We start from the raw sequence: 25,117 nt of genomic DNA, 5'->3' as shown, positions 1-25,117 counted from the left end.
CATTATGCTTTTGAGATTACTGCAAACACTGCTGCAAGTTTTGATTTTCTGCCAATCTGTTTCTTCAATACCACATGCCATCAGTAGAGGGACTCATTGTGAGGACTCTTGTCTGCAGCTATACCCAAGAATGGCATTGTGAGGTTAAAGCGCTAACAAAGAATTTACACAAATCCAACTGCAAAAGTTGCCAAAACCTGCAAGAAGTGTTTTCCACCAGCTGCAGTTTTCTAAGAGAGAACTATGCAGAAAGCCACTGGAAAGTAAAACTGGATTAACACATGGACTAGAGTTTGTTACAAGGCATAGGGCAGATCCAAAGTCACCTTGATCAGGTTTCAATAGTTTAATAAAGCCACAACAGAGCTTTTTCAACCCCAGTCAAAATGTTATCTTTAACTTAAGCCCGATATTGCACATCATTGCTTAAAGAACAGTTCCTCCTTGACGTATGTTGGTGGCAGCATCAGACTGTGAGAATTTGTCCCCACAACAGGCTCTGGAGAACTTATAAGACTAGAGGAAGGAGTGCATGCTGCAAGCTCCAGTTAAGTCCTAGAAGAAATTCTTGTGCGGTGTGCTAGAAATTTGAAAATTTAGAAAAAACTTGTTTTCCCATAAAACATACTTGACAAATCAGAGCCCCAAACAACAGAAAAAAAATATTTAAAAACGATGAACAATTTGAGGGTCACCTGCTACTTTGCTCTGTATGGGTGGTGGAGTTAGTGTGCCCCAATGGGCCAACATATGTTAAGCCCTCTTCACCCAATGAAGAGGCTTTTCAGCAAGCCAGAGATTTTCATGGGATGTTGTTTCTTCCGGAGGACTGTCTTATGATATCGAGCAGTTAACCAGAGTTTCACAGAAAGATTCATCAAGGATACAAGAGGTCCATACTGTCCAGTGTCCAAGCATCCAAAGGCAGAGCGATCATACCCTTAAGCTCCCAATTCAAGTGCAGATAGTCACATCAGCAACCAGGATGGCCGAGTGGTTAAGGCGTTGGACTTAAGATCCAATGGATATATATCCGCGTGGGTTCGAACCCCACTCCTGGTAAACTTTCTTGACATCACTGAATGTCAAACAATGCCTTCTGCGCGCTATCCTGCACAAAACTCTTGGTATACTTCTGGCATCTTACGCCTCTAAGAAATCCTACAAGGAGTGTTTTTATCAGTCATATCTCCAAACTAATATCAATGTGTGATCTTTCAGCTTTTTGAAACAGTTCACAAGAAACATTGAGCTTCCTGGAAATGTACTTGTGGAGATGTGAATGCTTACAATCACCGGTATGGCATTCATTATGCTTTTGAGATTACTGCAAACACTGCTGCAAGTTTTGATTTTCTGCCAATCTGTTTCTTCAATACCACATGCCATCAGTAGAGGGACTCATTGTGAGGACTCTTGTCTGCAGCTATACCCAAGAATGGCATTGTGAGGTTAAAGCGCTAACAAAGAATTTACACAAATCCAACTGCAAAAGTTGCCAAAACCTGCAAGAAGTGTTTTCCACCAGCTGCAGTTTTCTAAGAGAGAACTATGCAGAAAGCCACTGGAAAGTAAAACTGGATTAACACATGGACTAGAGTTTGTTACAAGGCATAGGGCAGAATCCAAAGTCACCTTGATCAGGTTTCAATAGTTTAATAAAGCCACAACAGAGCTTTTTCAACCCCAGTCAAAATGTTATCTTTAACTTAAGCCCGATATTGCACATCATTGTTAAAAGAACAGTTCCTCCTTGACGTATGTTGGTGGCAGCATCAGACTGTGAGAATTTGTCCCCACAACAGGCTCTGGAGAACTTATAAGACTAGAGGGAGGAGTGCATGCTGCAAGCTCCAGTTAAGTCCTAAAGGAAATTCTTGTGCGGTGTGCTAGAAATTTGAAAATTGAGAAAAAACTTGTTTTTCCATAAAACATACTTGACAAATCAGAGCCCCAAACAACAGAAAAAAAAATAAATTTAAAAACGATGAACAATTTGAGGGTCACCTGCTACTTTGCTCTGTATGGGTGGTGGAGTTAGTGTGCCCCAATGGGCCAACATATGTTAAGCCCTCTTCACCCAATGAAGAGGCTTTTCAGCAAGCCAGAGATTTTCATGGGATGTTGTTTCTTCCGGAGGACTGTCTTATGATATCAAGCAGTTAACCAGAGTTTCACAGAAAGATTCATCAAGGATACAGGAGGTCCATACTGTCCAGTGTCCAAGCATCCAAAGGCAGAGCGATCATACCCTTAAGCTCCCAATTCAAGTGCAGATTGTCACATCAGCAACCAGGATGGCCGAGTGGTTAAGGCGTTGGACTTAAGATCCAATGGATATATATCTGCGTGGGTTCGAACCCCACTCCTGGTAAACTTTCTTGACGTCACTGTATGTCAAACAATGCCTTCTGCGCGCTATCCTGCACAAAACTCTTGGTATACTTCTGGCATCTTACGCCTCTAAGAAATCCTACAAGGAGTGTTTTTATCAGTCATATCTCCAAACTAATATCAATGTGTGATCTTTCAGCTTTTTGAAACAGTTCACAAGAAACATTGAGCTTCCTGGAAATGTACTTGTGGAGATGTGAATGCTTACAATCACCGGTATGGCATTCATTATGCTTTTGAGATTACTGCAAACACTGCTGCAAGTTTTGATTTTCTGCCAATCTGTTTCTTCAATACCACATGCCATCAGTAGAGGGACTCATTGTGAGGACTCTTGTCTGCAGCTATACTCAAGAATGGCATTGTGAGGTTAAAGCGCTAACAAAGAATTTACACAAATCCAACTGCAAAAGTTGCCAAAACCTGCAAGAAGTGTTTTCCACCAGCTGCAGTTTTCTAAGAGAGAACTATGCAGAAAGCCACTGGAAAGTAAAACTGGATTAACACATGGACTAGAGTTTGTTACAAGGCATAGGGCAGAATCCAAAGTCACCTTGATCAGGTTTCAATAGTTTAATAAAGCCACAACAGAGCTTTTTCAACCCCAGTCAAAATGTTATCTTTAACTTAAGCCCGATATTGCACATCATTGCTTAAAGAACAGTTCCTACTTGACGTATGTTGGTGGCAGCATCAGACTGTGAGAATTTGTCCCCACAACAGGCTCTGGAGAACTTATAAGACTAGAGGGAGGAGTGCATGCTGCAAGCTCCAGTTAAGTCCTAAAGGAAATTCTTGTGCGGTGTGCTAGAAATTTGAAAATAGAGAAAAAACTTGTTTTCCCATAAAACATACTTGACAAATCAGAGCCCCAAACAACAGAAAAAAAAAATATTTAAAAACGATGAACAATTTGAGGGTCACCTGCTACTTTGCTCTGTATGGGTGGTGGAGTTAGTGTGCCCCAATGGGCCAACATATGTTAAGCCCTCTTCACCCAATGAAGAGGCTTTTCAGCAAGCCAGAGATTTTCATGGGATGTTGTTTCTTCCGGAGGACTGTCTTATGATATCGAGCAGTTAACCAGAGTTTCACAGAAAGATTCATCAAGGATACAGGAGGTCCATACTGTCCAGTGTCCAAGCATCCAAAGGCAGAGCGATCATACCCTTAAGCTCCCAATTCAAGTGCAGACTGTCATATCAGCAACCAGGATGGCCGAGTGGTTAAGGCGTTGGACTTAAGATCCAATGGATATATATCCGCGTGGGTTCGAACCCCACTCCTGGTAAACTTTCTTGACGTCACTGAATGTCAAACAATGCCTTCTGCGCGCTATCCTGCACAAAACTCTTGGTATACTTATGGCATCTTACGCCTCTAAGAAATCCTACAAGGAGTGTTTTTATCAGTCATATCTCCAAACTAATATCAATGTGTGATCTTTCAGATTTTTGAAACAGTTCACAAGAAACATTGAGCTTCCTGGAAATGTACTTGTGGAGATGTGAATGCTTACAATCACCGGTATGGCATTCATTATGCTTTTGAGATTACTGCAAACACTGCTGCAAGTTTTGATTTTCTGCCAATCTGTTTCTTCAATACCACATGCCATCAGTAGAGGGACTCATTGTGAGGACTCTTGTCTGCAGCTATACCCAAGAATGGCATTGTGAGGTTAAAGCGCTAACAAAGAATTTACACAAATCCAACTGCAAAACTTGCCAAAACCTGCAAGAAGTGTTTTCCACCAGCTGCAGTTTTCTAAGAGAGAACTATGCAGAAAGCCACTGGAAAGTAAAACTGGATTAACACATGGACTAGAGTTTGTTACAAGGCATAGGGCAGATCCAAAGTCACCTTGATCAGGTTTCAATAGTTTAATAAAGCCACAACAGAGCTTTTTCAACCCCAGTCAAAATGTTATCTTTAACTTAAGCCCGATATTGCACATCATTGCTTAAAGAACAGTTCCTCCTTGACGTATGTTGGTGGCAGCATCAGACTGTGAGAATTTGTCCCCACAACAGGCTCTGGAGAACTTATAAGACTAGAGGAAGGAGTGCATGCTGCAAGCTCCAGTTAAGTCCTAGAAGAAATTCTTGTGCGGTGTGCTAGAAATTTGAAAATTGAGAACAAACTTGTTTTCCCATAAAACATACTTGACAAATCAGAGCCCCAAACAACAGAAAAAAAATATTTAAAAACGATGAACAATTTGAGGGTCACCTGCTACTTTGCTTTGTATGGGTGGTGGAGTTAGTGTGCCCCAATGGGCCAACATATGTTAAGCCCTCTTCACCCAATGAAGAGGCTTTTCAGCAAGCCAGAGATTTTCATGGGATGTTGTTTCTTCCGGAGGACTGTCTTATGATATCGAGCAGTTAACCAGAGTTTCACAGAAAGATTCATCAAGGATACAGGAGGTCCATACTGTCCAGTGTCCAAGCATCCAAAGGCAGAGCGATCATACCCTTAAGCTCCCAATTCAAGTGCAGATTGTCACATCAGCAACCAGGATGGCCGAGTGGTTAAGGCGTTGGACTTAAGATCCAATGGATATATATCCGCGTGGGTTCGAACCCCACTCCTGGTAAACTTTATTGACGTCACTGAATGTCAAACAATGCCTTCTGCGCGCTATCCTGCACAAAACTCTTGGTATACTTCTGGCATCTTACGCCTCTAAGAAATCCTACAAGGAGTGTTTTTATCAGTCATATCTCCAAACTAATATCAATGTGTGATCTTTCAGCTTTTTGAAACAGTTCACAAGAAACATTGAGCTTCCTGGAAATGTACTTGTGGAGATGTGAATGCTTACAATCACCGGTATGGCATTCATTATGCTTTTGAGATTACTGCAAACACTGCTGCAAGTTTTGATTTTCTGCCAATCTGTTTCTTCAATACCACATGCCATCAGTAGAGGGACTCATTGTGAGGACTCTTGTCTGCAGCTATACCCAAGAATGGCATTGTGAGGTTAAAGCGCTAACAAAGAATTTACACAAATCCAACTGCAAAAGTTGCCAAAACCTGCAAGAAGTGTTTTCCACCAGCTGCAGTTTTCTAAGAGAGAACTATGCAGAAAGCCACTGGAAAGTAAAACTGGATTAACACATGGACTAGAGTTTGTTACAAGGCATAGGGCAGAATCCAAAGTCACCTTGATCAGGTTTCAATAGTTTAATAAAGCCACAACAGAGCTTTTTCAACCCCAGTCAAAATGTTATCTTTAACTTAAGCCCGATATTGCACATCATTGTTAAAAGAACAGTTCCTCCTTGACGTATGTTGGTGGCAGCATCAGACTGTGAGAATTTGTCCCCACAACAGGCTCTGGAGAACTTATAAGACTAGAGGGAGGAGTGCATGCTGCAAGCTCCAGTTAAGTCCTAAAGGAAATTCTTGTGCGGTGTGCTAGAAATTTGAAAATTGAGAAAAAACTTGTTTTCCCATAAAACATACTTGACAAATCAGAGCCCCAAACAACAGAAAAAAAAAAATATTTAAAAACGATGAACAATTTGAGGGTCACCTGCTACTTTGCTCTGTATGGGTGGTGGAGTTAGTGTGCCCCAATGGGCCAACATATGTTAAGCCCTCTTCACCCAATGAAGAGGCTTTTCAGCAAGCCAGAGATTTTCATGGGATGTTGTTTCTTCCGGAGGACTGTCTTATGATATCAAGCAGTTAACCAGAGTTTCACAGAAAGATTCATCAAGGATACAGGAGGTCCATACTGTCCAGTGTCCAAGCATCCAAAGGCAGAGCGATCATACCCTTAAGCTCCCAATTCAAGTGCAGATTGTCACATCAGCAACCAGGATGGCCGAGTGGTTAAGGCGTTGGACTTAAGATCCAATGGATATATATCTGCGTGGGTTCGAACCCCACTCCTGGTAAACTTTCTTGACGTCACTGAATGTCAAACAATGCCTTCTGCGCGCTATCCTGCACAAAACTCTTGGTATACTTCTGGCATCTTACGCCTCTAAGAAATCCTACAAGGAGTGTTTTTATCAGTCATATCTCCAAACTAATATCAATGTGTGATCTTTCAGCTTTTTGAAACAGTTCACAAGAAACATTGAGCTTCCTGGAAATGTACTTGTGGAGATGTGAATGCTTACAATCACCGGTATGGCATTCATTATGCTTTTGAGATTACTGCAAACACTGCTGCAAGTTTTGATTTTCTGCCAATCTGTTTCTTCAATACCACATGCCATCAGTAGAGGGACTCATTGTGAGGACTCTTGTCTGCAGCTATACCCAAGAATGGCATTGTGAGGTTAAAGCGCTAACAAAGAATTTACACAAATCCAACTGCAAAAGTTGCCAAAACCTGCAAGAAGTGTTTTCCACCAGCTGCAGTTTTCTAAGAGAGAACTATGCAGAAAGCCACTGGAAAGTAAAACTGGATTAACACATGGACTAGAGTTTGTTACAAGGCATAGGGCAGAATCCAAAGTCACCTTGATCAGGTTTCAATAGTTTAATAAAGCCACAACAGAGCTTTTTCAACCCCAGTCAAAATGTTATCTTTAACTTAAGCCCGATATTGCACATCATTGCTTAAAGAACAGTTCCTACTTGACGTATGTTGGTGGCAGCATCAGACTGTGAGAATTTGTCCCCACAACAGGCTCTGGAGAACTTATAAGACTAGAGGGAGGAGTGCATGCTGCAAGCTCCAGTTAAGTCCTAAAGGAAATTCTTGTGCGGTGTGCTAGAAATTTGAAAATTGAGAAAAAACTTGTTTTCCCATAAAACATACTTGACAAATCAGAGCCCCAAACAACAGAAAAAAAAAATATTTAAAAACGATGAACAATTTGAGGGTCACCTGCTACTTTGCTCTGTATGGGTGGTGGAGTTAGTGTGCCCCAATGGGCCAACATATGTTAAGCCCTCTTCACCCAATGAAGAGGCTTTTCAGCAAGCCAGAGATTTTCATGGGATGTTGTTTCTTCCGGAGGACTGTCTTATGATATCGAGCAGTTAACCAGAGTTTCACAGAAAGATTCATCAAGGATACAGGAGGTCCATACTGTCCAGTGTCCAAGCATCCAAAGGCAGAGCGATCATACCCTTAAGCTCCCAATTCAAGTGCAGATTGTCACATCAGCAACCAGGATGGCCGAGTGGTTAAGGCGTTGGACTTAAGATCCAATGGATATATATCCGCGTGGGTTCGAACCCCACTCCTGGTAAACTTTCCTGACGTCACTGAATGTCAAACAATGCTTTCTGCGCGCTATCCTGCACAAAACTCTTGGTATACTTCTGGCATCTTACGCCTCTAAGAAATCCTACAAGGAGTGTTTTTATCAGTCATATCTCCAAACTAATATCAATGTGTGATCTTTCAGCTTTTTGAAACAGTTCACAAGAAACATTGAGCTTCCTGGAAATGTACTTGTGGAGATGTGAATGCTTACAATCATCGGTATGGCATTCATTATGCTTTTGAGATTACTGCAAACACTGCTGCAAGTTTTGATTTTCTGCCAATCTGTTTCTTCAATACCACATGCCATCAGTAGAGGGACTCATTGTGAGGACTCTTGTCTGCAGCTATACCCAAGAATGGCATTGTGAGGTTAAAGCGCTAACAAAGAATTTACACAAATCCAACTGCAAAAGTTGCCAAAACCTGCAAGAAGTGTTTTCCACCAGCTGCAGTTTTCTAAGAGAGAACTATGCAGAAAGCCACTGGAAAGTAAAACTGGATTAACACATGGACTAGAGTTTGTTACAAGGCATAGGGCAGAATCCAAAGTCACCTTGATCAGGTTTCAATAGTTTAATAAAGCCACAACAGAGCTTTTTCAACCCCAGTCAAAATGTTATCTTTAACTTAAGCCCGATATTGCACATCATTGCTTAAAGAACAGTTCCTCCTTGACGTATGTTGGTGGCAGCATCAGACTGTGAGAATTTGTCCCCACAACAGGCTCTGAAGAGCTTAGAAGACTAGAGGAAGGAGTGCATGCAGCTATACCCAAGAATGGCATTGTGAGGTTAAAGCGCTAACAAAGAATTTACACAAATCCAACTGCAAAAGTTGCCAAAACCTGCAAGAAGTGTTTTCCACCAGCTGCAGTTTTCTAAGAGAGAACTATGCAGAAAGCCACTGGAAAGTAAAACTGGATTAACACATGGACTAGAGTTTGTTACAAGGCATAGGGCAGAATCCAAAGTCACCTTGATCAGGTTTCAATAGTTTAATAAAGCCACAACAGAGCTTTTTCAACCCCAGTCAAAATGTTATCTTTAACTTAAGCCCGATATTGCACATCATTGCTTAAAGAACAGTTCCTCCTTGACGTATGTTGGTGGCAGCATCAGACTGTGAGAATTTGTCCCCACAACAGGCTCTGGAGAACTTATAAGACTAGAGGAAGGAGTGCATGCTGCAAGCTCCAGTTAAGTCCTAGAAGAAATTCTTGTGCGGTGTGCTAGAAATTTGAAAATTGAGAAAAAACTTGTTTTCCCATAAAACATACTTGACAAATCAGAGCCCCAAACAACAGAAAAAAATATATTTAAAAACGATGAACAATTTGAGGGTCACCTGCTACTTTGCTCTGTATGGGTGGTGGAGTTAGTGTGCCCCAATGGGCCAACATATGTTAAGCCCTCTTCACCCAATGAAGAGGCTTTTCAGCAAGCCAGAGATTTTCATGGGATGTTGTTTCTTCCGGAGGACTGTCTTATGATATCGAGCAGTTAACCAGAGTTTCACAGAAAGATTCATCAAGGATACAGGAGGTCCATACTGTCCAGTGTCCAAGCATCCAAAGGCAGAGCGATCATACCCTTAAGCTCCCAATTCAAGTGCAGATTGTCACATCAGCAACCAGGATGGCCGAGTGGTTAAGGCGTTGGACTTAAGATCCAATGGATATATATCCGCGTGGGTTCGAACCCCACTCCTGGTAAACTTTATTGACGTCACTGAATGTCAAACAATGCCTTCTGCGCGCTATCCTGCACAAAACTCTTGGTATACTTCTGGCATCTTACGCCTCTAAGAAATCCTACAAGGAGTGTTTTTATCAGTCATATCTCCAAACTAATATCAATGTGTGATCTTTCAGCTTTTTGAAACAGTTCACAAGAAACATTGAGCTTCCTGGAAATGTACTTGTGGAGATGTGAATGCTTACAATCACCGGTATGGCATTCATTATGCTTTTGAGATTACTGCAAACACTGCTGCAAGTTTTGATTTTCTGCCAATCTGTTTCTTCAATACCACATGCCATCAGTAGAGGGACTCATTGTGAGGACTCTTGTCTGCAGCTATACCCAAGAATGGCATTGTGAGGTTAAAGCGCTAACAAAGAATTTACACAAATCCAACTGCAAAAGTTGCCAAAACCTGCAAGAAGTGTTTTCCACCAGCTGCAGTTTTCTAAGAGAGAACTATGCAGAAAGCCACTGGAAAGTAAAACTGGATTAACACATGGACTAGAGTTTGTTACAAGGCATAGGGCAGAATCCAAAGTCACCTTGATCAGGTTTCAATAGTTTAATAAAGCCACAACAGAGCTTTTTCAACCCCAGTCAAAATGTTATCTTTAACTTAAGCCCGATATTGCACATCATTGTTAAAAGAACAGTTCCTCCTTGACGTATGTTGGTGGCAGCATCAGACTGTGAGAATTTGTCCCCACAACAGGCTCTGGAGAACTTATAAGACTAGAGGGAGGAGTGCATGCTGCAAGCTCCAGTTAAGTCCTAAAGGAAATTCTTGTGCGGTGTGCTAGAAATTTGAAAATTGAGAAAAAACTTGTTTTCCCATAAAACATACTTGACAAATCAGAGCCCCAAACAACAGAAAAAAAAAAATATTTAAAAACGATGAACAATTTGAGGGTCACCTGCTACTTTGCTCTGTATGGGTGGTGGAGTTAGTGTGCCCCAATGGGCCAACATATGTTAAGCCCTCTTCACCCAATGAAGAGGCTTTTCAGCAAGCCAGAGATTTTCATGGGATGTTGTTTCTTCCGGAGGACTGTCTTATGATATCAAGCAGTTAACCAGAGTTTCACAGAAAGATTCATCAAGGATACAGGAGGTCCATACTGTCCAGTGTCCAAGCATCCAAAGGCAGAGCGATCATACCCTTAAGCTCCCAATTCAAGTGCAGATTGTCACATCAGCAACCAGGATGGCCGAGTGGTTAAGGCGTTGGACTTAAGATCCAATGGATATATATCTGCGTGGGTTCGAACCCCACTCCTGGTAAACTTTCTTGACGTCACTGAATGTCAAACAATGCCTTCTGCGCGCTATCCTGCACAAAACTCTTGGTATACTTCTGGCATCTTACGCCTCTAAGAAATCCTACAAGGAGTGTTTTTATCAGTCATATCTCCAAACTAATATCAATGTGTGATCTTTCAGCTTTTTGAAACAGTTCACAAGAAACATTGAGCTTCCTGGAAATGTACTTGTGGAGATGTGAATGCTTACAATCACCGGTATGGCATTCATTATGCTTTTGAGATTACTGCAAACACTGCTGCAAGTTTTGATTTTCTGCCAATCTGTTTCTTCAATACCACATGCCATCAGTAGAGGGACTCATTGTGAGGACTCTTGTCTGCAGCTATACCCAAGAATGGCATTGTGAGGTTAAAGCGCTAACAAAGAATTTACACAAATCCAACTGCAAAAGTTGCCAAAACCTGCAAGAAGTGTTTTCCACCAGCTGCAGTTTTCTAAGAGAGAACTATGCAGAAAGCCACTGGAAAGTAAAACTGGATTAACACATGGACTAGAGTTTGTTACAAGGCATAGGGCAGAATCCAAAGTCACCTTGATCAGGTTTCAATAGTTTAATAAAGCCACAACAGAGCTTTTTCAACCCCAGTCAAAATGTTATCTTTAACTTAAGCCCGATATTGCACATCATTGCTTAAAGAACAGTTCCTACTTGACGTATGTTGGTGGCAGCATCAGACTGTGAGAATTTGTCCCCACAACAGGCTCTGGAGAACTTATAAGACTAGAGGGAGGAGTGCATGCTGCAAGCTCCAGTTAAGTCCTAAAGGAAATTCTTGTGCGGTGTGCTAGAAATTTGAAAATTGAGAAAAAACTTGTTTTCCCATAAAACATACTTGACAAATCAGAGCCCCAAACAACAGAAAAAAAAAATATTTAAAAACGATGAACAATTTGAGGGTCACCTGCTACTTTGCTCTGTATGGGTGGTGGAGTTAGTGTGCCCCAATGGGCCAACATATGTTAAGCCCTCTTCACCCAATGAAGAGGCTTTTCAGCAAGCCAGAGATTTTCATGGGATGTTGTTTCTTCCGGAGGACTGTCTTATGATATCGAGCAGTTAACCAGAGTTTCACAGAAAGATTCATCAAGGATACAGGAGGTCCATACTGTCCAGTGTCCAAGCATCCAAAGGCAGAGCGATCATACCCTTAAGCTCCCAATTCAAGTGCAGACTGTCATATCAGAAACCAGGATGGCCGAGTGGTTAAGGCGTTGGACTTAAGATCCAATGGATATATATCTGCGTGGGTTCGAACCCCACTCCTGGTAAACTTTCTTGACGTCACTGAATGTCAAACAATGCCTTCTGCGCGCTATCCTGCACAAAACTCTTGGTATACTTATGGCATCTTACGCCTCTAAGAAATCCTACAAGGAGTGTTTTTATCAGTCATATCTCCAAACTAATATCAATGTGTGATCTTTCAGCTTTTTGAAACAGTTCACAAGAAACATTGAGCTTCCTGGAAATGTACTTGTGGAGATGTGAATGCTTACAATCACCGGTATGGCATTCATTATGCTTTTGAGATTACTGCAAACACTGCTGCAAGTTTTGATTTTCTGCCAATCTGTTTCTTCAATACCACATGCCATCAGTAGAGGGACTCATTGTGAGGACTCTTGTCTGCAGCTATACCCAAGAATGGCATTGTGAGGTTAAAGCGCTAACAAAGAATTTACACAAATCCAACTGCAAAACTTGCCAAAACCTGCAAGAAGTGTTTTCCACCAGCTGCAGTTTTCTAAGAGAGAACTATGCAGAAAGCCACTGGAAAGTAAAACTGGATTAACACATGGACTAGAGTTTGTTACAAGGCATAGGGCAGAATCCAAAGTCACCTTGATCAGGTTTCAATAGTTTAATAAAGCCACAACAGAGCTTTTTCAACCCCAGTCAAAATGTTATCTTTAACTTAAGCCCGATATTGCACATCATTGTTAAAAGAACAGTTCCTCCTTGACGTATGTTGGTGGCAGCATCAGACTGTGAGAATTTGTCCCCACAACAGGCTCTGGAGAACTTATAAGACTAGAGGGAGGAGTGCATGCTGCAAGCTCCAGTTAAGTCCTAAAGGAAATTCTTGTGCGGTGTGCTAGAAATTTGAAAATTGAGAAAAAACTTGTTTTCCCATAAAACATACTTGACAAATCAGAGCCCCAAACAACAGAAAAAAAAATATTTAAAAACGATGAACAATTTGAGGGTCACCTGCTACTTTGCTCTGTATGGGTGGTGGAGTTAGTGTGCCCCAATGGGCCAACATATGTTAAGCCCTCTTCACCCAATGAAGAGGCTTTTCAGCAAGCCAGAGATTTTCATGGGATGTTGTTTCTTCCGGAGGACTGTCTTATGATATCAAGCAGTTAACCAGAGTTTCACAGAAAGATTCATCAAGGATACAGGAGGTCCATACTGTCCAGTGTCCAAGCATCCAAAGGCAGAGCGATCATACCCTTAAGCTCCCAATTCAAGTGCAGATTGTCACATCAGCAACCAGGATGGCCGAGTGGTTAAGGCGTTGGACTTAAGATCCAATGGATATATATCCGCGTGGGTTCGAACCCCACTCCTGGTAAACTTTCCTGACGTCACTGAATGTCAAACAATGCTTTCTGCGCGCTATCCTGCACAAAACTCTTGGTATACTTCTGGCATCTTACGCCTCTAAGAAATCCTACAAGGAGTGTTTTTATCAGTCATATCTCCAAACTAATATCAATGTGTGATCTTTCAGCTTTTTGAAACAGTTCACAAGAAACATTGAGCTTCCTGGAAATGTACTTGTGGAGATGTGAATGCTTACAATCATCGGTATGGCATTCATTATGCTTTTGAGATTACTGCAAACACTGCTGCAAGTTTTGATTTTCTGCCAATCTGTTTCTTCAATACCACATGCCATCAGTAGAGGGACTCATTGTGAGGACTCTTGTCTGCAGCTATACCCAAGAATGGCATTGTGAGGTTAAAGCGCTAACAAAGAATTTACACAAATCCAACTGCAAAAGTTGCCAAAACCTGCAAGAAGTGTTTTCCACCAGCTGCAGTTTTCTAAGAGAGAACTATGCAGAAAGCCACTGGAAAGTAAAACTGGATTAACACATGGACTAGAGTTTGTTACAAGGCATAGGGCAGAATCCAAAGTCACCTTGATCAGGTTTCAATAGTTTAATAAAGCCACAACAGAGCTTTTTCAACCCCAGTCAAAATGTTATCTTTAACTTAAGCCCGATATTGCACATCATTGCTTAAAGAACAGTTCCTCCTTGACGTATGTTGGTGGCAGCATCAGACTGTGAGAATTTGTCCCCACAACAGGCTCTGAAGAGCTTAGAAGACTAGAGGAAGGAGTGCATGCAGCTATACCCAAGAATGGCATTGTGAGGTTAAAGCGCTAACAAAGAATTTACACAAATCCAACTGCAAAAGTTGCCAAAACCTGCAAGAAGTGTTTTCCACCAGCTGCAGTTTTCTAAGAGAGAACTATGCAGAAAGCCACTGGAAAGTAAAACTGGATTAACACATGGACTAGAGTTTGTTACAAGGCATAGGGCAGAATCCAAAGTCACCTTGATCAGGTTTCAATAGTTTAATAAAGCCACAACAGAGCTTTTTCAACCCCAGTCAAAATGTTATCTTTAACTTAAGCCCGATATTGCACATCATTGCTTAAAGAACAGTTCCTCCTTGACGTATGTTGGTGGCAGCATCAGACTGTGAGAATTTGTCCCCACAACAGGCTCTGGAGAACTTATAAGACTAGAGGAAGGAGTGCATGCTGCAAGCTCCAGTTAAGTCCTAGAAGAAATTCTTGTGCGGTGTGCTAGAAATTTGAAAATTGAGAAAAAACTTGTTTTCCCATAAAACATACTTGACAAATCAGAGCCCCAAACAACAGAAAAAAATATATTTAAAAACGATGAACAATTTGAGGGTCACCTGCTACTTTGCTCTGTATGGGTGGTGGAGTTAGTGTGCCCCAATGGGCCAACATATGTTAAGCCCTCTTCACCCAATGAAGAGGCTTTTCAGCAAGCCAGAGATTTTCATGGGATGTTGTTTCTTCCGGAGGACTGTCTTATGATATCAAGCAGTTAACCAGAGTTTTACAGAAAGATTCATCAAGGATACAGGAGGTCCATACTGTCCAGTGTCCAAGCATCCAAAGGCAGAGCGATCATACCCTTAAGCTCCCAATTCAAGTGCAGATTGTCACATCAGCAACCAGGATGGCCGAGTGGTTAAGGCGTTGGACTTAAGATCCAATGGATATATGTCCGCGTGGGTTCGAACCCCACTCCTGGTAAACTTTCTTGACGTCACTGAATGTCAAACAATGCCTTCTGCGCGCTATCCTGCACAAAACTCTTGGTATACTTCTGGCATCTTACGCCTCTAAGAAATCCTACAAGGAGTGTTTTTATCAGTCATATCTCCAAACTAATATCAATGTGTAATCTTTCAGCTTTTTGAAACAGTTCACAAGAAACATTGAGCTTCCTGGAAATGTACTTGTGGAGATGTGAATGCTTACAATCACCGGTATGGCATTCATTATGCTTTTGAGATTACTGCAAACACTGCTGCAAGTTTTGATTTTCTGCCAATCTGTTTCTTCAATACCACATGCCATCAGTAGAGGGACTCATTGTGAGGACTCTTGTCTGCAGCTATACCCAAGAATGGCATTGTGAGGTTAAAGCGCTAACAAAGAATTTACACAAATCCAACTGCAAAAGTTGCCAAAACCTGCAAGAAGTGTTTTCCACCAGCTGCAGTTTTCTAAGAGAGAACTATGCAGAAAGCCACTGGAAAGTAAAACTGGATTAACACATGGACTAGAGTTTGTTACAAGGCATAGGGCAGAATCCAAAGTCACCTTGATCAGGTTTCAATAGTTTAATAAAGCCACAACAGAGCTTTTTCAACCCCAGTCAAAATGTTATCTTTAACTTAAGCCCGATATTGCACATCATTGTTAAAAGAACAGTTCCTCCTTGACGTATGTTGGTGGCAGCATCAGACTGTGAGAATTTGTCCCCACAACAGGCTCTGGAGAACTTATAAGACTAGAGGGAGGAGTGCATGCTGCAAGCTCCAGTTAAGTCCTAAAGGAAATTCTTGTGCGGTGTGCTAGAAATTTGAAAATTGAGAAAAAACTTGTTTTCCCATAAAACATACTTGACAAATCAGAGCCCCAAACAACAGAAAAAAAAAATATTTAAAAACGATGAACAATTTGAGGGTCACCTGCTACTTTGCTCTGTATGGGTGGTGGAGTTAGTGTGCCCCAATGGGCCAACATATGTTAAGCCCTCTTCACCCAATGAAGAGGCTTTTCAGCAAGCCAGAGATTTTCATGGGATGTTGTTTCTTCCGGAGGACTGTCTTATGATATCAAGCAGTTAACCAGAGTTTCACAGAAAGATTCATCAAGGATACAGGAGGTCCATACTGTCCAGTGTCCAAGCATCCAAAGGCAGAGCGATCATACCCTTAAGCTCCCAATTCAAGTGCAGATTGTCACATCAGCAACCAGGATGGCCGAGTGGTTAAGGCGTTGGACTTAAGATCCAATGGATATATATCCGCGTGGGTTCGAACCCCACTCCTGGTAAACTTTCTTGACGTCACTGAATGTCAAACAATGCCTTCTGCGCGCTATCCTGCACAAAACTCTTGGTATACTTCTGGCATCTTACGCCTCTAAGAAATCCTACAAGGAGTGTTTTTATCAGTCATATCTCCAAACTAATATCAATGTGTGATCTTTCAGCTTTTTGAAACAGTTCACAAGAAACATTGAGCTTCCTGGAAATGTACTTGTGGAGATGTGAATGCTTACAATCACCGGTATGGCATTCATTATTCTTTTGATATTACTGCAAACACTGCTGCAAGTTTTGATTTTCTGCCAATCTGTTTCTTCAATACCACATGCCATCAGTAGAGGGACTCATTGTGAGGACTCTTGTCTGCAGCTATACCCAAGAATGGCATTGTGAGGTTAAAGCGCTAACAAAGAATTTACACAAATCCAACTGCAAAAGTTGCCAAAACCTGCAAGAAGTGTTTTCCACCAGCTGCAGTTTTCTAAGAGAGAACTATGCAGAAAGCCACTGGAAAGTAAAACTGGATTAACACATGGACTAGAGTTTGTTACAAGGCATAGGGCAGATCCAAAGTCACCTTGATCAGGTTTCAATAGTTTAATAAAGCCACAACAGAGCTTTTTCAACCCCAGTCAAAATGTTATCTTTAACTTAAGCCCGATATTGCACATCATTGCTTAAAGAACAGTTCCTCCTTGACGTATGTTGGTGGCAGCATCAGACTGTGAGAATTTGTCCCCACAACAGGCTCTGGAGAACTTATAAGACTAGAGGAAGGAGTGCATGCTGCAAGCTCCAGTTAAGTCCTAGAAGAAATTCTTGTGCGGTGTGCTAGAAATTTGAAAATTGAGAAAAAACTTGTTTTCCCATAAAACATACTTGACAAATCAGAGCCCCAAACAACAGAAAAAAAAAATATTTAAAAACGATGAACAATTTGAGGGTCACCTGCTACTTTGCTCTGTATGGGTGGTGGAGTTAGTGTGCCCCAATGGGCCAACATATGTTAAGCCCTCTTCACCCAATGAAGAGGCTTTTCAGCAAGCCAGAGATTTTCATGGGATGTTGTTTCTACCGGAGGACTGTCTTATGATATCAAGCAGTTAACCAGAGTTTCACAGAAAGATTCATCAAGGATACAGGAGGTCCATACTGTCCAGTGTCCAAGCATCCAAAGGCAGAGCGATCATACCCTTAAGCTCCCAATTCAAGTGCAGATTGTCACATCAGCAACCAGGATGGCCGAGTGGTTAAGGCGTTGGACTTAAGATCCAATGGATATATATCCGCGTGGGTTCGAACCCCACTCCTGGTAAACTTTCTTGACATCACTGAATGTCAAACAATGCCTTCTGCGCGCTATCCTGCACAAAACTCTTGGTATACTTCTGGCATCTTACGCCTCTAAGAAATCCTACAAGGAGTGTTTTTATCAGTCATATCTCCAAACTAATATCAATGTGTGATCTTTCAGCTTTTTGAAACAGTTCACAAGAAACATTGAGCTTCCTGGAAATGTACTTGTGGAGATGTGAATGCTTACAATCACCGGTATGGCATTCATTATGCTTTTGAGATTACTGCAAACACTGCTGCAAGTTTTGATTTTCTGCCAATCTGTTTCTTCAATACCACATGCCATCAGTAGAGGGACTCATTGTCAGGACTCTTGTCTGCAGCTATACCCAAGAATGGCATTGTGAGGTTAAAGCGCTAACAAAGAATTTACACAAATCCAACTGCAAAAGTTGCCAAAACCTGCAAGAAGTGTTTTCCACCAGCTGCAGTTTTCTAAGAGAGAACTATGCAGAAAGCCACTGGAAAGTAAAACTGGATTAACACATGGACTAGAGTTTGTTACAAGGCATAGGGCAGAATCCAAAGTCACCTTGATCAGGTTTCAATAGTTTAATAAAGCCACAACAGAGCTTTTTCAACCCCAGTCAAAATGTTATCTTTAACTTAAGCCCGATATTGCACATCATTGCTTAAAGAACAGTTCCTCCTTGACGTATGTTGGTGGCAGCATCAGACTGTGAGAATTTGTCCCCACAACAGGCTCTGGAGAACTTATAAGACTAGAGGAAGGAGTGCATGCTGCAAGCTCCAGTTAAGTCCTAGAAGAAATTCTTGTGCGGTGTGCTAGAAATTTGAAAATTGAGAAAAAACTTGTTTTCCCATAAAACATACTTGACAAATCAGAGCCCCAAACAACAGAAAAAAATATATTTAAAAACGATGAACAATTTGAGGGTCACCTGCTACTTTGCTCTGTATGGGTGGTGGAGTTAGTGTGCCCCAATGGGCCAACATATGTTAAGCCCTCTTCACCCAATGAAGAGGCTTTTCAGCAAGCCAGAGATTTTCATGGGATGTTGTTTCTTCCGGAGGACTGTCTTATGATATCAAGCAGTTAACCAGAGTTTTACAGAAAGATTCATCAAGGATACAGGAGGTCCATACTGTCCAGTGTCCAAGCATCCAAAGGCAGAGCGATCATACCCTTAAGCTCCCAATTCAAGTGCAGATTGTCACATCAGCAACCAGGATGGCCGAGTGGTTAAGGCGTTGGACTTAAGATCCAATGGATATATGTCCGCGTGGGTTCGAACCCCACTCCTGGTAAACTTTCTTGACGTCACTGAATGTCAAACAATGCCTTCTGCGCGCTATCCTGCACAAAACTCTTGGTATACTTCTGGCATCTTACGCCTCTAAGAAATCCTACAAGGAGTGTTTTTATCAGTCATATCTCCAAACTAATATCAATGTGTAATCTTTCAGCTTTTTGAAACAGTTCACAAGAAACATTGAGCTTCCTGGAAATGTACTTGTGGAGATGTGAATGCTTACAATCACCGGTATGGCATTCATTATGCTTTTGAGATTACTGCAAACACTGCTGCAAGTTTTGATTTTCTGCCAATCTGTTTCTTCAATACCACATGCCATCAGTAGAGGGACTCATTGTGAGGACTCTTGTCTGCAGCTATACCCAAGAATGGCATTGTGAGGTTAAAGCGCTAACAAAGAATTTACACAAATCCAACTGCAAAAGTTGCCAAAACCTGCAAGAAGTGTTTTCCACCAGCTGCAGTTTTCTAAGAGAGAACTATGCAGAAAGCCACTGGAAAGTAAAACTGGATTAACACATGGACTAGAGTTTGTTACAAGGCATAGGGCAGAATCCAAAGTCACCTTGATCAGGTTTCAATAGTTTAATAAAGCCACAACAGAGCTTTTTCAACCCCAGTCAAAATGTTATCTTTAACTTAAGCCCGATATTGCACATCATTGTTAAAAGAACAGTTCCTCCTTGACGTATGTTGGTGGCAGCATCAGACTGTGAGAATTTGTCCCCACAACAGGCTCTGGAGAACTTATAAGACTAGAGGGAGGAGTGCATGCTGCAAGCTCCAGTTAAGTCCTAAAGGAAATTCTTGTGCGGTGTGCTAGAAATTTGAAAATTGAGAAAAAACTTGTTTTCCCATAAAACATACTTGACAAATCAGAGCCCCAAACAACAGAAAAAAAAATATTTAAAAACGATGAACAATTTGAGGGTCACCTGCTACTTTGCTCTGTATGGGTGGTGGAGTTAGTGTGCCCCAATGGGCCAACATATGTTAAGCCCTCTTCACCCAATGAAGAGGCTTTTCAGCAAGCCAGAGATTTTCATGGGATGTTGTTTCTTCCGGAGGACTGTCTTATGATATCAAGCAGTTAACCAGAGTTTCACAGAAAGATTCATCAAGGATACAGGAGGTCCATACTGTCCAGTGTCCAAGCATCCAAAGGCAGAGCGATCATACCCTTAAGCTCCCAATTCAAGTGCAGATTGTCACATCAGCAACCAGGATGGCCGAGTGGTTAAGGCGTTGGACTTAAGATCCAATGGATATATATCCGCGTGGGTTCGAACCCCACTCCTGGTAAACTTACTTGATGTCACTGAATGTCAAACAATGCCTTCTGCGTGCTATCCTGCACAAAACTCTTGGTATACTTCTGGCATCTTACGCCTCTAAGAAATCCTACAAGGAGTGTTTTTATCAGTCATATCTCCAAACTAATATCAATGTGTGATCTTTCAGCTTTTTGAAACAGTTCACAAGAAACATTGAGCTTCCTGGAAATGTACTTGTGGAGATGTGAATGCTTACAATCACCGGTATGGCATTCATTATGCTTTTGAGATTACTGCAAACACTGCTGCAAGTTTTGATTTTCTGCCAATCTGTTTCTTCAATACCACATGCCATCAGTAGAGGGACTCATTGTCAGGACTCTTGTCTGCAGCTATACCCAAGAATGGCATTGTGAGGTTAAAGCGCTAACAAAGAATTTACACAAATCCAACTGCAAAACTTGCCAAAACCTGCAAGAAGTGTTTTCCACCAGCTGCAGTTTTCTAAGAGAGAACTATGCAGAAAGCCACTGGAAAGTAAAACTGGATTAACACATGGACTAGAGTTTGTTACAAGGCATAGGGCAGAATCCAAAGTCACCTTGATCAGGTTTCAATAGTTTAATAAAGCCACAACAGAGCTTTTTCAACCCCAGTCAAAATGTTATCTTTAACTTAAGCCCGATATTGCACATCATTGCTTAAAGAACAGTTCCTCCTTGACGTATGTTGGTGGCAGCATCAGACTGTGAGAATTTGTCCCCACAACAGGCTCTGGAGAACTTATAAGACTAGAGGGAGGAGTGCATGCTGCAAGCTCCAGTTAAGTCCTAAAGGAAATTCTTGTGCGGTGTGCTAGAAATTTGAAAATTGAGAAAAAACTTGTTTTCCCATAAAACATACTTGACAAATCAGAGCCCCAAACAACAGAAAAAAAAAATATTTAAAAACGATGAACAATTTGAGGGTCACCTGCTACTTTGCTCTGTATGGGTGGTGGAGTTAGTGTGCCCCAATGGGCCAACATATGTTAAGCCCTCTTCACCCAATGAAGAGGCTTTTCAGCAAGCCAGAGATTTTCATGGGATGTTGTTTCTTCCGGAGGACTGTCTTATGATATCGAGCAGTTAACCAGAGTTTCACAGAAAGATTCATCAAGGATACAGGAGGTCCATACTGTCCAGTGTCCAAGCATCCAAAGGCAGAGCGATCATACCCTTAAGCTCCCAATTCAAGTGCAGATTGTCACATCAGCAACCAGGATGGCCGAGTGGTTAAGGCGTTGGACTTAAGATCCAATGGATATATATCTGCGTGGGTTTGAACCCCACTCCTGGTAAACTTTCTTGACGTCACTGAATGTCAAACAATGCCTTCTGCGCGCTATCCTGCACAAAACTCTTGGTATACTTCTGGCATCTTATGCCTCTAAGAAATCCTACAAGGAGTGTTTTTATCAGTCATATCTCCAAACTAATATCAATGTGTGATCTTTCAGCTTTTTGAAACAGTTCACAAGAAACATTGAGCTTCCTGGAAATGTACTTGTGGAGATGTGAATGCTTACAATCACCGGTATGGCATTCATTATGCTTTTGAGATTACTGCAAACACTGCTGCAAGTTTTGATTTTCTGCCAATCTGTTTCTTCAATACCACATGCCATCAGTAGAGGGACTCATTGTGAGGACTCTTGTCTGCAGCTATACCCAAGAATGGCATTGTGAGGTTAAAGCGCTAACAAAGAATTTACACAAATCCAACTGCAAAAGTTGCCAAAACCTGCAAGAAGTGTTTTCCACCAGCTGCATTTTTTTAAGAGAGAACTATGCAGAAAGCCACTGGAAAGTAAAACTGGATTAACACATGGACTAGAGTTTGTTACAAGGCATAGGGCAGAATCCAAAGTCACCTTGATCAGGTTTCAATAGTTTAATAAAGCCACAACAGAGCTTTTTCAACCCCAGTCAAAATGTTATCTTTAACTTAAGCCCGATATTACACATCATTGTTAAAAGAACAGTTCCTCCTTGACGTATGTTGGTGGCAGCATCAGACTGTGAGAATTTGTCCCCACAACAGGCTCTGGAGAACTTATAAGACTAGAGGAAGGAGTGCATGCTGCAAGCTCCAGTTAAGTCCTAGAAGAAATTCTTGTGCGGTGTGCTAGAAATTTGAAAATTGAGAAAAAACTTGTTTTCCCATAAAACATACTTGACAAATCAGAGCCCCAAACAACAGAAAAAAAATATTTAAAAACGATGAACAATTTGAGGGTCACCTGCTACTTTGCTCTGTATGGGTGGTGGAGTTAGTGTGCCCCAATGGGCCAACATATGTTAAGCCCTCTTCACCCAATGAAGAGGCTTTTCAGCAAGCCAGAGATTTTCATGGGATGTTGTTTCTACCGGAGGACTGTCTTATGATATCAAGCAGTTAACCAGAGTTTCACAGAAAGATTCATCAAGGATACAGGAGGTCCATACTGTCCAGTGTCCAAGCATCCAAAGGCAGAGCGATCATACCCTTAAGCTCCTATTTCAAGTGCAGATTGTCACATCAGCAACCAGGATGGCCGAGTGGTTAAGGCGTTGGACTTAAGATCCAATGGATATATATCCGCGTGGGTTCGAACCCCACTCCTGGTAAACTTTCTTGACATCACTGAATGTCAAACAATGCCTTCTGCGCGCTATCCTGCACAAAACTCTTGGTATACTTCTGGCATCTTACGCCTCTAAGAAATCCTACAAGGAGTGTTTTTATCAGTCATATCTCCAAACTAATATCAATGTGTGATCTTTCAGCTTTTTGAAACAGTTCACAAGAAACATTGAGCTTCCTGGAAATGTACTTGTGGAGATGTGAATGCTTACAATCACCGGTATGGCATTCATTATGCTTTTGAGATTACTGCAAACACTGCTGCAAGTTTTGATTTTCTGCCAATCTGTTTCTTCAATACCACATGCCATCAGTAGAGGGACTCATTGTCAGGACTCTTGTCTGCAGCTATACCCAAGAATGGCATTGTGAGGTTAAAGCGCTAACAAAGAATTTACACAAATCCAACTGCAAAACTTGCCAAAACCTGCAAGAAGTGTTTTCCACCAGCTGCAGTTTTCTAAGAGAGAACTATGCAGAAAGCCACTGGAAAGTAAAACTGGATTAACACATGGACTAGAGTTTGTTACAAGGCATAGGGCAGAATCCAAAGTCACCTTGATCAGGTTTCAATAGTTTAATAAAGCCACAACAGAGCTTTTTCAACCCCAGTCAAAATGTTATCTTTAACTTAAGCCCGATATTGCACATCATTGCTTAAAGAACAGTTCCTCCTTGACGTATGTTGGTGGCAGCATCAGACTGTGAGAATTTGTCCCCACAACAGGCTCTGGAGAACTTATAAGACTAGAGGGAGGAGTGCATGCTGCAAGCTCCAGTTAAGTCCTAAAGGAAATTCTTGTGCGGTGTGCTAGAAATTTGAAAATTGAGAAAAAACTTGTTTTCCCATAAAACATACTTGACAAATCAGAGCCCCAAACAACAGAAAAAAAAAATATTTAAAAACGATGAACAATTTGAGGGTCACCTGCTACTTTGCTCTGTATGGGTGGTGGAGTTAGTGTGCCCCAATGGGCCAACATATGTTAAGCCCTCTTCACCCAATGAAGAGGCTTTTCAGCAAGCCAGAGATTTTCATGGGATGTTGTTTCTTCCGGAGGACTGTCTTATGATATCGAGCAGTTAACCAGAGTTTCACAGAAAGATTCATCAAGGATACAGGAGGTCCATACTGTCCAGTGTCCAAGCATCCAAAGGCAGAGCGATCATACCCTTAAGCTCCCAATTCAAGTGCAGATTGTCACATCAGCAACCAGGATGGCCGAGTGGTTAAGGCGTTGGACTTAAGATCCAATGGATATATATCTGCGTGGGTTTGAACCCCACTCCTGGTAAACTTTCTTGACGTCACTGAATGTCAAACAATGCCTTCTGCGCGCTATCCTGCACAAAACTCTTGGTATACTTCTGGCATCTTACGCCTCTAAGAAATCCTACAAGGAGTGTTTTTATCAGTCATATCTCCAAACTAATATCAATGTGTGATCTTTCAGCTTTTTGAAACAGTTCACAAGAAACATTGAGCTTCCTGGAAATGTACTTGTGGAGATGTGAATGCTTACAATCACCGGTATGGCATTCATTATGCTTTTGAGATTACTGCAAACACTGCTGCAAGTTTTGATTTTCTGCCAATCTGTTTCTTCAATACCACATGCCATCAGTAGAGGGACTCATTGTGAGGACTCTTGTCTGCAGCTATACCCAAGAATGGCATTGTGAGGTTAAAGCGCTAACAAAGAATTTACACAAATCCAACTGCAAAAGTTGCCAAAACCTGCAAGAAGTGTTTTCCACCAGCTGCATTTTTTTAAGAGAGAACTATGCAGAAAGCCACTGGAAAGTAAAACTGGATTAACACATGGACTAGAGTTTGTTACAAGGCATAGGGCAGAATCCAAAGTCACCTTGATCAGGTTTCAATAGTTTAATAAAGCCACAACAGAGCTTTTTCAACCCCAGTCAAAATGTTATCTTTAACTTAAGCCCGATATTGCACATCATTGTTAAAAGAACAGTTCCTCCTTGACGTATGTTGGTGGCAGCATCAGACTGTGAGAATTTGTCCCCACAACAGGCTCTGGAGAACTTATAAGACTAGAGGGAGGAGTGCATGCTGCAAGCTCCAGTTAAGTCCTAAAGGAAATTCTTGTGCGGTGTGCTAGAAATTTGAAAATTGAGAAAAAACTTGTTTTCCCATAAAACATACTTGACAAATCAGAGCCCCAAACAACAGAAAAAAAAATATTTAAAAACGATGAACAATTT

At 41.5% G+C, this 25,117-nt stretch overlaps 18 non-coding genes across 18 annotated transcripts; all 18 read left to right on the top strand.

Moving 5' to 3' along the window:
* The first annotated feature begins 979 nt into the window (after positions 1–979).
* Positions 980–1,062, top strand: TRNAL-UAA (transfer RNA leucine (anticodon UAA)). Its single transcript has one exon. It is a non-coding gene; the product is annotated as a tRNA-Leu (tRNA).
* A 1,229-nt stretch (positions 1,063–2,291) lies between these two features.
* On the top strand, positions 2,292–2,374 carry TRNAL-UAA (transfer RNA leucine (anticodon UAA)). The gene has a single exon. It is a non-coding gene; the product is annotated as a tRNA-Leu (tRNA).
* A 1,228-nt stretch (positions 2,375–3,602) lies between these two features.
* TRNAL-UAA (transfer RNA leucine (anticodon UAA)) lies at positions 3,603–3,685 on the top strand. Its single transcript has one exon. It is a non-coding gene; the product is annotated as a tRNA-Leu (tRNA).
* Positions 3,686–4,910: 1,225 nt separating this feature from the next.
* TRNAL-UAA (transfer RNA leucine (anticodon UAA)) lies at positions 4,911–4,993 on the top strand. Its single transcript has one exon. It is a non-coding gene; the product is annotated as a tRNA-Leu (tRNA).
* Positions 4,994–6,222: 1,229 nt separating this feature from the next.
* Positions 6,223–6,305, top strand: TRNAL-UAA (transfer RNA leucine (anticodon UAA)). The gene has a single exon. It is a non-coding gene; the product is annotated as a tRNA-Leu (tRNA).
* A 1,228-nt stretch (positions 6,306–7,533) lies between these two features.
* On the top strand, positions 7,534–7,616 carry TRNAL-UAA (transfer RNA leucine (anticodon UAA)). Its single transcript has one exon. It is a non-coding gene; the product is annotated as a tRNA-Leu (tRNA).
* Positions 7,617–9,264: 1,648 nt separating this feature from the next.
* Positions 9,265–9,347, top strand: TRNAL-UAA (transfer RNA leucine (anticodon UAA)). The gene has a single exon. It is a non-coding gene; the product is annotated as a tRNA-Leu (tRNA).
* A 1,229-nt stretch (positions 9,348–10,576) lies between these two features.
* TRNAL-UAA (transfer RNA leucine (anticodon UAA)) lies at positions 10,577–10,659 on the top strand. The gene has a single exon. It is a non-coding gene; the product is annotated as a tRNA-Leu (tRNA).
* Positions 10,660–11,887: 1,228 nt separating this feature from the next.
* Positions 11,888–11,970, top strand: TRNAL-UAA (transfer RNA leucine (anticodon UAA)). Its single transcript has one exon. It is a non-coding gene; the product is annotated as a tRNA-Leu (tRNA).
* Positions 11,971–13,197: 1,227 nt separating this feature from the next.
* On the top strand, positions 13,198–13,280 carry TRNAL-UAA (transfer RNA leucine (anticodon UAA)). Its single transcript has one exon. It is a non-coding gene; the product is annotated as a tRNA-Leu (tRNA).
* A 1,648-nt stretch (positions 13,281–14,928) lies between these two features.
* Positions 14,929–15,011, top strand: TRNAL-UAA (transfer RNA leucine (anticodon UAA)). Its single transcript has one exon. It is a non-coding gene; the product is annotated as a tRNA-Leu (tRNA).
* Positions 15,012–16,239: 1,228 nt separating this feature from the next.
* On the top strand, positions 16,240–16,322 carry TRNAL-UAA (transfer RNA leucine (anticodon UAA)). Its single transcript has one exon. It is a non-coding gene; the product is annotated as a tRNA-Leu (tRNA).
* Positions 16,323–17,549: 1,227 nt separating this feature from the next.
* On the top strand, positions 17,550–17,632 carry TRNAL-UAA (transfer RNA leucine (anticodon UAA)). Its single transcript has one exon. It is a non-coding gene; the product is annotated as a tRNA-Leu (tRNA).
* Positions 17,633–18,859: 1,227 nt separating this feature from the next.
* On the top strand, positions 18,860–18,942 carry TRNAL-UAA (transfer RNA leucine (anticodon UAA)). Its single transcript has one exon. It is a non-coding gene; the product is annotated as a tRNA-Leu (tRNA).
* A 1,227-nt stretch (positions 18,943–20,169) lies between these two features.
* TRNAL-UAA (transfer RNA leucine (anticodon UAA)) lies at positions 20,170–20,252 on the top strand. Its single transcript has one exon. It is a non-coding gene; the product is annotated as a tRNA-Leu (tRNA).
* Positions 20,253–21,480: 1,228 nt separating this feature from the next.
* Positions 21,481–21,563, top strand: TRNAL-UAA (transfer RNA leucine (anticodon UAA)). Its single transcript has one exon. It is a non-coding gene; the product is annotated as a tRNA-Leu (tRNA).
* A 1,226-nt stretch (positions 21,564–22,789) lies between these two features.
* TRNAL-UAA (transfer RNA leucine (anticodon UAA)) lies at positions 22,790–22,872 on the top strand. The gene has a single exon. It is a non-coding gene; the product is annotated as a tRNA-Leu (tRNA).
* Positions 22,873–24,100: 1,228 nt separating this feature from the next.
* On the top strand, positions 24,101–24,183 carry TRNAL-UAA (transfer RNA leucine (anticodon UAA)). Its single transcript has one exon. It is a non-coding gene; the product is annotated as a tRNA-Leu (tRNA).
* Positions 24,184–25,117: the final 934 nt, after the last annotated feature.

The sequence above is a fragment of the Hyperolius riggenbachi genome, chromosome 4 (genome assembly GCF_040937935.1).
Source record: "Hyperolius riggenbachi isolate aHypRig1 chromosome 4, aHypRig1.pri, whole genome shotgun sequence".
Classification (NCBI taxonomy): domain Eukaryota; kingdom Metazoa; phylum Chordata; class Amphibia; order Anura; family Hyperoliidae; genus Hyperolius; species Hyperolius riggenbachi.
The sequence above is the reverse complement of the archived record's forward strand: the minus strand, read 5'-3'. Positions and strand labels throughout refer to the sequence as shown.